Source organism: Choloepus didactylus, chromosome 23 (genome assembly GCF_015220235.1).
Source record: "Choloepus didactylus isolate mChoDid1 chromosome 23, mChoDid1.pri, whole genome shotgun sequence".
Classification (NCBI taxonomy): domain Eukaryota; kingdom Metazoa; phylum Chordata; class Mammalia; order Pilosa; family Megalonychidae; genus Choloepus; species Choloepus didactylus.
Genome location: NC_051329.1, coordinates 29490364 through 29502938, shown reverse-complemented (window position 1 = coordinate 29502938; position 12575 = coordinate 29490364). Strand labels below are relative to the sequence as shown.

The window sequence follows — 12575 nt, the reverse complement described above, 5'->3', positions numbered from 1 at the left end:
ATTGCTACACCTGCTTTCTTTTGGCTGTAGCTTGCATGAAATATTTTTTTCCGTCCTTTCACTTTCAGTTTCTTTGTGTCCCTGTGTCTAAGATGAGTCTCTTGTATGCAACATATTGATGGTTCATTTTTTTTGATCCATTCTGCGAATCTATATCTTTTAATTGGGGAGTTTAATCCATTTACATTCAACGTTATAACCGTGAAGGCATTTCTTGAATCAGCCATCTTATCCTTTGGTTTATGTTTGTCATATATATTTTTCCCCTCTCTCTATTAATATCCTTTATTGTACCCATACCGAATCTCCTTAGTACTGAACCTTTCTCCAAGTCTCTCTGTCCTTTCTTTGTTTCTCTGTCTGTAGGGCTCCCTTTAGTATCTCCAGTAGGGCAGGTCTCTTGTTAGCAAATTCTCCCAGCATTTGTCTGTCTGTGAAAAATTTAAGCTCTCCCTCAAATTTGAAGGAGAGCTTTGCTGGATAAAGTATTCTTGGCTGGAAATTTTTCTCACTCAGAATTTTGAATATGTCATGCCACTGCCTTCTTACCTCCATGGTGGCTGCTGAGTAGTCACTACTTAGTCTTATGCTGTTTCCTTTGTATGTGGTGAATTGCTTTTCTCTTGCTGCTTTCAGAACTTGCTCCTTCTCTTCCGTGTTTGACAGTGTGATCAGAATATGTCTCGGAGTGGGTTTATTTGGATTTATTCTATTTGGAGTTCGCTGAGCATTTATGATTTGTGTATTTATGTTGTTTAGAAGATTTGGGAAGTTTTCCCCAACAATTTCTTTGAATACTCTTCCTAGACCTTTACCCTTTTCTTCCCCTTCTGGAACACCAATGAGTCTTACATTAGGACGTTTTATATTATCTATCATATCCCCGAAGTCCGTTTCGATTTTTTCAATTTTTTTCCCCATTCTTTCTTTTATGCTTTCATTTTCCATTCTGTCATCTTCCAGGTCACTGATTCGTTGTTCAACTTCCTCTAGTCTTGTACTATGAGTGTCCAGAATCTTTTTAATTTGTTCAACAGTTTCCTTAATTTCCATAAGATCATCCATTTTTTTATTTAGTCTTGCAATGTCTTCTTTATGCTCTTCTAGGGTCTTCTTGATATCCTTTGTATTCCGTACTGTGGTCTCATTGTTCATCTTTAGTTCTTTGAGTAGCTTCTCTAGGTGCTGTGTCTCTTCTGATTTTTTGATTTGGGTGCTTGGGCTTGGGTTCTCCATATCGTCTGGTTTTTTCATATGCTTTATAATTTTCTGTTGTTTTTGGCCTCTTGGCATTTGCTGAACTTGATAGGGTTCTTTTAGGATGTGTAGACCAATTGAAGTCCTTATCTCTAATATATCAGTTCTCCCCTGCTTTGCCTTTGTGGTGAGTGGGGGAGTGAGTCTTGTGGGGTCCAATTGATTTACCAAGCTTGCGTGTGTAGTTGGTGTTGCCCGCCCTGTATATGGGGCATGTTTCTGGGCAGTCAGGGAGGGGGGTGGCTCTAACAATCAAATCTCCCCAGTGATCCTGGAGTTTTAAAGCTGCTGCAATAGTCTAATCCTTCAGTTCAGTCCTGCCACAGTTTGTCTCTGCCACTAACCCACAAGTCCTTGGTATTGGCGTATGGCTCCTGAGACTTGCGGGTGGGTCCCTCTTCCAGGCCATGCACCCCCTGGTCCTCTGTTGAGGGATGACTGTGCTATGTCATAGATGAGTGCCGTCCCCCCAAGGCGGTTCTGGGCTGCTGGGCTGTGTAGGGAGGCTCCCAGTCTGCTGAAATGATGGCTGAATGGGGCTTTGTTAATTCACACTGCTCCACCTTCCCAACTCTGGGTCAATCAGCTGAGGTTGCAGGGAAGGCTATGTCCACGCCCAGTTTTGTGGAGTGTGCCTGTTATTTGAAGCACTTCCGTCACACTGGGTTGTGTGGGGCAGCTCCGGGCTATGGGGCTCGCCATGTGCAGGAGTGTTTCCTGTCCACCAGGATGATGGCTGTGAGTGGACACCCTCCTTTTCTTGGGAAGTTGTGGTGTTTAGTGAAATTTCTCAGCCACTGGATTATTGCCTTTTGTCTCAGAGCTCTCTTAGTTCTGCTCTTGTCTTGACCTGCCCAAATTGCAAGTCTTTGAAGCTTTCTGTATTGGGCTTCTTAGAGTAATTGTTTTAGAAAAAGAAAAAAGGATTAAAAAAAAAAAAAAAAAAAAAAAAGGGCCCTCCTCACAGATTTAATGGGTCATTGAAATGCTAAGAGACAAAGCGATTAGGGCCATTAAGGAAGGTTCCACAGGGCAGAGAGATCAGCTTTTCTTCAGGTTTTGCATATGATCCTCAGGGCCTGAGCTCTGCCCTTCCCCTTTCTATGTTCACCAGAACTCCAAAAATCCTCCGCTTTTATTTTGGAGTTTTTCGTGCTGTTTTTTTCTATGCCTGTCTCCTCTCTGCTGTGCTGGCTGCTCTCAGATTCTCTGGTGTCTGGTCTCAGTCTATCTATGGTTGGAGTTTGGATCAGTAGAATGAGTTTCGATAAGGTCTGCCACTGCAGTTCTCCCTTCTCCTTCCCGGAGCTGACAGCCCCTCCTCCCACAGGACTGAGCCTGGCAGGGAGGGGCGTGGGTCCCCTGGCCGCAAAAACTTACAGATTTCGCTGATCTCAGCAGTTCCACAGTTTCATGAGTGTTGTATGAAGTATGCCCAAAGTCTGATTGCTCTGTGGTATCCAGTCCACGCAGTTCCTGGCTTTCTACCTACTTTCTTGGAGGAGTAACTAAAACATACAGCTCACCAGTCCGCCATCTTGCCCCGCCCAAATCGGTACATGCAGCGTATCTTGTAAGGCAGATTTCCTAAAAGCCATAAAGTAAAAATTGAAATAATAAGTAATTCGTATATCCATATAACAAAGACTTATTATGACACCATGATAATGCTATTTCTTGTTACTTAATTTACATTAAAACAATATATTCTATTGCTAAAATTATAAATTATAAGTGGGGAGTATGGTAAAAAGTATGTTTTTGCTTCAGTGAATATGTGTATGTATGCACAAATAATCTGCTATTCATCTTTTAACAATTATGAGTTGTGTAAAAAATCAGAAATAAACCCATTAATTTACTTAAATCTCATAATATTTTCTGTATTTAATGTAAAAGAAGCATGTATTGCTAGCAACCAACTGGCATGGCAGCTCACCATATATTTTTTATTGTTAACAGGAGGTAGAAATGGTAACTTTTTTTTTTTTAAATAAATTCAAAGTTATAGGAACAGTTGCAAAAACAGTACTAAACCCATACACAGAACTCCATCATACCCTGACCCACATCCCCAGATACCCCAATCCACCAACTTTAATATGCTGTCACGTTGCTATTTCTTTCCCTCCCTCCCTCCATCCCTATCTATCATCCATCATCTATTGCTCTGTCTTCTGAACATATGAGAGCTATCTGCACACATCCTTGAACAAACACTGTAATTCACATACACACTTTCCATGAACAAGAAAATTCTTTTATGCAATCCCATTAAGCACAGCTAAGAAGTGCAAGAGATTCAACAATGATACAAAGCTTACATTCTATATTTCCTCTTCCTTATGTCTCAGCTGTGTCCCTTTGAGCCTCTTGTCCTCCATCCTCCAATCATATCCAGGCTGATCCTTGGCATTCAATTGTCGTCTATTTAGACTGTCTTTTTTTTTTTTTTTTTTTTCAATTGTGGAAACATGCATACAGCCTAAATCTTCACATTCCACCCCCTCCCTAGCATTCCATTAGTGGGATTAATCACCTTTAGAATGTTGTAAGGCTCTTTCTCACCATCCATTACTAGAAATTTCCCTTCCCCTCAAACAGCAACCCTACACTCATTTCTTAACTCCCCATTGTCCCTTCCCCCATTTCTCTTAACCCATACTCTACTTTTCATCTCTATGGTCATATTCTCTGATAATTTCTTTATGTTTACTGTGGGGCTTAAATTTAACCTCTTAAATCCATAACAATCTTGTTTTTCTTTGATACCACCTTTACTTCAATAGGACATAGAAACTATGTTCCTATACTCCTCCGTTCCCCCACCTTTATATAGTTGTCTAAAATTACATATTTTACATTGAGTTCAAAACCACTGATTTGTCATTAGAGTTTGTGTATTTTATATCATGTAGGAAGTAAATAGTGGCAGTACAATTCAAAAATTATTGACTTCTATTTATATTCCATTGTGGTTGGAGAATGTGCTTTGAGTATGTTCAATTTTTTTTTTTTTTTAATTTCTTGAGGCTTGTTTTATGTCCCAGCTTATGATCCCTTCTGGAGAAAGATTCATGATCACTAGAGAAAAATGAGTGTCCTGGTGATTTGGGATGTAAGGTTCTATATATGTCTGTTAAAATTCTCTATATCTCTTTCTCCTTTCTTTGTTTCTCTGTTGGTAGGGCTCCTTTAATATCTGAAGTAGGGCAGGTCTTTTATTGGTGAACTCTCTCAGCATTTGTCCTGTGAAAAATTTAAGCTTTCCCTCAAATTTGAAGGAGAGTTTTGCTGGATAAGGTATTCTTGGTTGGAAATTTTTCTTTCTCAAAATTTTAAATATGTCATGCCAGTGCCTTCTTGCCTCCATGGTGGCCGCTGAGTAGTCACAACTTAGTCTTATGTTGTTTCCTTTGTATGTGGTGAAATTGCTTTTCTCTTGCTGCTTTCAGAACTTGCTCCTTCTCTTCAGTATTTGAGAGTCTGATCAGAATATGTCTCAGAGTGGGTTTATTTGGATTTATTCTATTTTGGAGTTCGCTGGGCGTTTATGCTTTGTGTATTTATATTGTGTAGAAGGTTTGGGAAGTTTTCCCCAACAATTTCTTTGAATACTCTTTCTAGACCTTTACCCTTCTCTTCCCCTTCTGGGACACCAATGAGTCTTAAATTTGGATGTGTTATTTTATCTATTGTATCCCTGAGATCCATTTCGATTTTTTTGATTTTTTTCTCAATTCTTTCTTTTGTTCTTTCATTTTCTGTTCTGTGAACTTCTAGGACACTGAGACATTGTTCAGCTTCCTCTAGTCTTGTATTGTGAATATCCAGAGTCTTTTTAATTTGGCCAACAGTTTCTTTTATTTCCATAAGATCTTCTTTTTTTTGTTTACTCTTGCAATGTCTTCTTTATGCTCTTCTAGGGTCTTCTTTATGTCACTTATATCCTGGGCCATGGTCTTCTCGATGTCCTTTAAATCCTTTGCCATGTTTTCGTTCTTCGATTGTAGTTCTTTGATTCATTGTGCCAAATACTGTGTCTCTTCTGATATTTTCATTTGGGTGTTTGGAATTGGATTCTCCATATCGTCTGGTTTTGTCATATGCATTAAGATTTTCTGTTGTTTTTGGCCTCTTGGCATTTGCTTTGCTTGATAGGGTTCTTTTAAGTTGTTAAAAAAAAAAAATACCAATCTAATTTTTCAGAAACACAGTTTGGTGGCATACACTTTCTCTAACTAACCAGCTATGGCGTCTGTGAGTCACGTATACCCCTCAAGTCTGTTCTCAACCTTGTCCCCGCGGTGTGTTGGGAAATGATTCTTGTGGGGTTCAGCTGGAGAATTCAGTTTGGGTGTGTTGCTGGAGCTGTCCACCATGAATGTGGGGCGTGTGTTCGGGTGGCCAGGGAGGAAGGGCAGCTTTAATATTCGAATCCCCCAGGTTCTCGGAGATACAAGGCCGCCACAAGAGTCTAAGCCTTCATTTCAGTTCAGCCCCAGACCCTCTCTCTCGCTGTCCCACAAACCACCAGACTAGGCATAGCGTCCTTGGGTTCTCCAAGCGGGCCCCCCCCTCCCAGCCATGATCCTCCAGGACCTCTGCCGAGGAAATGCCGTGCTACTTCACCAGTGCACGCCGTCCCTCAAGGGAAGCCCTGGACCGCTGGGCTGTGCAGGGGCGCTCTCAGCCTGATGCAAAGATGGCCGAACGGGACGTTTCAACCCCCCCACCTTGCACAGTTCCTCCTTCCCAGCTCCGGAACAACTGGCGGGGCTCTGGGCTGTGGGCACGGCCCCGGGCAGGAGTTTATCCAGCCCTCCGGGGAGCCAGCTGCTAGCCGCGGGGTTTCTTTCTGCTTCCGGCTCTCCCCTCCGCTCCCCTGGCCCTGAGGGCATCTACAGTGGGCTATCCTCCAGGCCAGACACCAAGAGGCCAGCCCAGCCCCCTCTTGCTGTGTTTTACTGTGTGGTTCCCATTGTCACAACTGCAGCCGCTCCTGGGTTTTTCCCTTTTTTTTTTTTTAAAAGAACCAGTCAGTCTCCAAATGCCAACCCCTGGCTTCCCTACACCGCCACGTGGCTGCAGGTCTTCCAACCAGCTTACTCACTCGTTTCAGAATGCAGACTCCCGGTTTCACCAAGTATACGGCCCCTGTGGTACTAGCGGAGCTCGTCCAGCTGGCGCATCACTGTTACTGGTATTCTGGGTCACTTTCTGGTTTTTATCTAGTGTTTTTCACGGAGGTGTTTTTTTGCCCTGTCTCACCTAGCCGCCATCTTAGTTTCTCCAGAAATGATAACATTTTATGAGATAAAATCAGATGAGGATTGACTGTAATTGAATTAAATAAAGTTCATACCTTAACTGAAGGAAAGTAGTTTTTATCTGTGGTTTATACATAATCTTCAATATTTAGTATTCTCAGAAATTTCAGTATATTTAAAAAAAAGAGAACTAACTGTTGGGTGGAACTTGAAAAAAATATAGTGCCCAATTAAATACATGAATAAGCTATTTTTAGTTTTGAAGCTTTCTTTGATGTTCTGGGTCTCTCTGTTAAGTAGGCATTAGTTAATGATAGAGAATGAAGGAGGCAGAGTCACTCTGACAATCCCATTCCATAAGTTATCTGAAATCAGAATATCCCAACAACAAGCCAAAATAAAGCCACTCTTCTTTCTTAACTGAACTTTTTGTAAAATGGGGGGAGATAAGTCCAAGCCTGGTTTTCAGTGATTTCCTTAGTCCCTAAAAGAGGCTTAACAAGATATGTGGTTTGATTCATATACCAAATCTGGAGATTGCTTTCCTGAAAGCTCTCTGTTCTTTTATCCTCTTTGGAAGGTCTTCACTAGTATGAAGACCACCAGCCTGGGATATTCAGTAGCAATTTATTTAGCTCGTAGGTTTTTTAAATTTACTGCCATATATCAGTATGGGTCCAATCAAGAGAGAGAATCCACACAGTATTCTTAAACCCTGGATGTTTAATATAAAGAAGTATTAAACTGTGATAGAGTAATCATAAAAATGTAAAGAGAATTCTGAAGAGTGTCCTAGGACCAAGGAAGAATACTCTAGGAGGAGCAAACTTGGAAGGAGTTGGTCCTACCCGAAGTTGGCATTCAAATTTTGTCAGAGAAGGTGTGATTGCAGCCCATTGGATGGCTGGATTGCTGGGGCCAGAGCTGGTTCAGAGCCAGGCAAGCAGGAAGCAACAGCCTTCTTAGGGACATTGAGCTGAGACTGGCAAGCAGTCACATGGAGGAAGGTGGGGAGCCACTGCCAACCTTAGAACTGTCAGGAGGCCCACAGCAAGACCTGCCAGGTCGCTGAGGGATTGTGTACTCTGGGTGGGCCCATAGCTGGGGCAGAGCACCTGCTGATGCCCCACATAATGTACCACTGAAGGCCCACGCAGCAGGAGCAGGTGAAAAAGCTCACCAGACTCAGGAAGAGAAGCTACGCCCTCCCCCGGTAATGCCCCTCCAGTGCCCTCTGCTATCAAAGCTTAGCATCATGCTGACTGTAAAGAAGAAATGCTTGGTGTCCAGTCTGTTGGAGCAGAGCAGGCACTAATGCCTGAATTTTGAGCCCAGAGACAGTAGATTAAAAACCAGCACATTCTAGGAATGCAGTGAAAGTTTGAACACATTACTGCCTTGATCGAGACCTGTTATTTTTTTTAATGCACTTTTATTGAGATATATTCACATAACATGCAATCCTCCAAAGTGTATAGTTGTTCCCAGTATCATCATATAGTTGTGCATTCATCACCACAATCAATCAAGACCTGTTCTTTTTAAAACGAGATTTTAATAAATGGAAAGGCATATATTTAATGCAGTCACAAAGTTCATGTGCAAAACTAAAGAACAAAAATAGCCCCAAAATTCAAAAAAGGCGCAAATAAGAGAGTACTAGTTTTAAGAGTATTCCAATTTGCTCCTGCTGTTGTTATGCAGAATATTGGAAATGGATTGGCTTTTATGAGGCAGTTTATTTGGTTACAAATTTACAGTTGGAAGGCCATGAAAATGTCCACATTAAGGCATCAACACGAGTGTACCTTCACTGAAGAACACCGATGGCATCTGGAAAACCTCTGTTAACTGGGAAGGCACATGGCTGGCATCTGATGATCCCAGATTTGTGTTTCAGCTCCTCTCCCAGCTTCTATGCATTCTTCAAAATGTTGCTCTTGGGGTGTTTTGTCCTCCCTTAGCTTCTCCAGAGCAAAGTGTCAGCAAAAGTCTGCTTTCAAAGACTGTCTCCAAAATGTCTCTCTAAGCTGCAGCAGCACTGAGCTTCTGTGTGAGCTTTTATAGGGCTCCGGGACCCAGGCTGAATGGGCGGGGCCACAGCTCCATGGAAATAATCTAATCAAAGGTATTACCCACAGTTAGGTGGGTCACATCTCCATGGAAACAACCTAATCCAAAAGATTCCAACCTGGTCAACATTAATGCATCTGCCCCCACAAGACTGCATCTTAAAGAATATGGCGTGTTGCGGGACATAATACATCCAAACCAGCACAAAGAGATATTAAAATGTAAAGTCTCAATGAATAAAACAGTGTAATACCAGAGCATAAATAAACATACAAATCAGTAAAATGGAATAGAAAGTCCAGAAATAGACACAAATATATAAAATTACTGTATGACCAAGGTGGTATCCATCTCAAATAGTGGTGAGAAAATGGACATTCAGGAAAATAGTATTCAGACAACTGGGTAGCCCGGTTGGATCTATACCTCATACCTTTCATCAGACTGAATTCTACATGAATCATATTTAACCAAATTGTAAGAGTACTTGAAGAAAGTATGAGAAATTTCTTTTTTAATTGGACTAAGTATAACACAGAACTGGAAGTCATATGATAAGAGATTGAATAATATCTTACATAAAAAATCAAGAACTGCCAGACAGAAACACTGTAGGCATAGTCAGAACAGACTCATATCCCAAAGGGCTAATTTTTAAAATATGTATGCATATATATATATATGTATATTTATTTCTTGTATATATGGCATCTATAAATTGATCAGAAAAAAAAGGAAAATCCTCAGAGAAAAATGGGCAAAGGATTTGAATAGATGGACATCAGATAAGGAAATATAAATGGCTCTTAAACATATGAAAAAATGATCATCCTCACGCATAGTAAGAAAACTAAAATTTAAAGTTATTCTATAGTTATTAAAATTATTAAGAATTACTATCACCTGTCAAATTAGCAAAGACACAAAGTTTGATGTCCTTAATATTAGAACATTACTTGTGGGATTATGTCTTGGTATAATAAGTAGGGAGGCTGAATCTATCAAGATTATAAATGCACAGACCTTTTGACTCAACAATTCTGCTTCTAGGAGTTTATCATACAGATCTACATACACTTAAAGCCATTCATTACCTCTTTATAATAATGGAAGATTGAAAACAGCATTCCCTCAATACAGAACTGTTTAAAATTATAGTACATCCATTCAAATGATTAGAATGAGACAGTGCAGTTTAAAAAAAAAAGTTGCAATGTTTTATATACCAGTGTAAACAGTGCTCTAAGATACTGTTAAGCTAGAGCTGAACAATGTCTATCAATGTCTATAAAATTCTGCCATTTGCATTAAAAGGGGGCAGATTCTCAGAATAAAAATTTTTTAAGTCTTCTGTGTTTTTATATAAACAATATTTCCAGTTAGAATCTCCATAAGCATTTCTTTGTAAATGAGAGACTTAGGTCTCAAAAACTGAATTTGAACCCATCCCAAATGCCTAATTTTTGTCTTAGGCCGTCTTTATAAGTTTATTTTCTATAGTCATAGTGTAAAACCCTTGTCACCCAGGCAGTTTGGTCATTTTAGCAGTTTGATATCCTCCAGTCATTGTCTAGGCCAGAAAACAAATGCCATCAAATGTTACTGCATCCTGCCTAGTGTATCTCAGCATTTCCCAGCATCAAGACCATGCCTCATGCAACCAGTTTTCACTGAAAGTTCTGGCCCTGCCTTCCACATGATGAAAAAATGCAACAGACTTGTCTTATAAAATACATTAACTTTAACTAATGAGTTTAAATTCCTGCCATACTTTTCATCATAAAGTGGCATGGCCATAACTAATCTTAGAGATGGATTGTCCAATCCTAGTGATCTTTCATAAAGTCATTTAGTGACAGAGCTAGGATTTAAAACTTTGACATATGTGACACCCCATCCCTTCTCATTTCACCATAATCCTTGTGACAAGGTGTATGTGGGGAAGAGGTAAGGTATTGAAACTTCTATTTTAATAATATGGTTGTCTCATTACCCTGATGACTTTCCTTTTGAAACCAAATAACAGTGCTGGGTAAAATATTAGTCTTTACATGCATCAGTTAATTCTCGGGAAAATAAGAAATACGCAGAGCTCCAAATCTAGGTGAAAGTATCAATACAGAGAGGCAAGAGGTCAGTGAGCAATAAAGTTGATTTTTGCTTTGACGAAAGTACAAAATCATGGATTCATTGAGCTTATGTTTTCATTGGCCTCATGGGACAAGAGAAAATACCTAGCTCCTTACTAAGATGAGAGTCTAATATGAGACACAAACATGTACATGTAGAAAATTGACACACACCTACTTCAAAGGGCAACAACTTCAGTGTGAAGATGAACCAAAAATCAACCCGTATGCATTTCCCAGTACTTCCTCAAGGACACCAAGGAAATTGACTTCCCCAAATCCTGGTGCTAGGTAAAGGAAAATAATTCTCCCTTGAGAATTTAATAACCACAGCTGGCTTTGTCATGGATTGCAGCCTGAATCAGTGCTGCCTAGATAGACTGAAAAACCTTGAGCTGAGAATTTAGTTTACAATGGTCCAAAGTTGGTAGTGCCTTTAGGTTCCTTGCAGAGACAAAAACATTTCTTAAAGAATCTGCCTTCAAATGTGACATCAAATAACACTTAAAGGAATGTCAAATGTCCTACAGTAAATAAATCACAAAGCATGGAAGGAAACAAGATTCCATGTGTGAGTGCCAACAGAAGCAGACAGCAAATCAAATCTGAAAAGACTTCAGATACTGAAATTATTGGGACAATGTAAACTGGTACGTTAAATGTTTAAATAAATAAAAATGGGTTTACATATGAATTAGGGAGAAACACTCTTAAAAATAACCAAGTAGATTAATGATGGAAGCATATAAGATTTCTTAAAATGCAAAATAGAGTAATTAAAACCATGGGTTCAAAAGCAGGTTTAATAGAGCTGAATAGAAAAGGAACAGGAAGAAAGACTTGAACAAAATTTTCAGAATTAAGCAGAGAGACAAAAAATGGGAAATAAGATAGTAAAGGAGGATAAGAGGTATGGAGGAGAGGACTGCAACAGTCTTAACAGACATCTCTAATCAGAAGGAAAAAGAGAATGGGAAGAAAGTAGTATTTGGAAAGATAATAAATTGTAAAAGACAAGAATCCCAAGCAGGATCAATAAAAAGAAAGAATTCCTTACCTGAATGCATCAGGATAAAGAGCATGTAGCAGAAAAACATAGCTAACATCATTCTTAAAGTTGAAAGATGAAGTGTTCTAATAAGAGGAACATCACAAGGATGTCTGCTCTCACCATTTCTGTACAGCATTGTACTGGAGCTTCTAACCTGGACATTTAGGCAAAGAAATAAAATTACAGGCATCCAGATTGGAAAAGTAGAAGTAAAACTGTCTGTGCTTGCAGATGACATGATCTTATAGGCAGAAAGCCCTAAAAAGCCACATCCACACACACTTGCACATTAAAAAACAAACAAACAACAACAAGAAAAAAACACTACTAAGCTAATAAACAGGTTCAGAAAGGTTGCCGGATATAAGAGCGATATACAAAAATCGGTTTTGTTTCTATACCCTAGCATTGAGCAATACAAAAATAGGAAATTAAGGAAATAATTCCATTTACAATAGCATCTTTGAAATAATACTTGGGAATAAATTTAAGTACAGAAGTATAAGACTTGTACACTGAATAGTATAAAACATCATTAAAAGACATTAAAGAAGACCTAAAAAAATGAAAAGTCATCTGTGTTCATGGATCAGAAAACTTAATATTGTTAAGATGGCATTACTACCCAAAGTGGTCTGCAGATTCAGTGCTATCCCTCTCAAAATCTCAGATGCCTCTTTTACAGAAATCAGCAAGCTGATATTCAAATTCACATGGAAAAGCACATGACCTAGAATTGACAAATCAACCTTGAAAACAAAAAACAAAGTTGGAAGACTCAATCCTTGATTTCAA

General features: G+C 39.5%; 1 protein-coding gene across 14 annotated transcripts in view; it reads left to right on the top strand.

Moving 5' to 3' along the window:
* The window catches only part of PRR14L (proline rich 14 like), a 121590-nt gene that overhangs the window by 86356 nt on the left and 22659 nt on the right, over positions 1–12575 (top strand). The gene's annotated exons all lie outside the window — the stretch shown is intronic.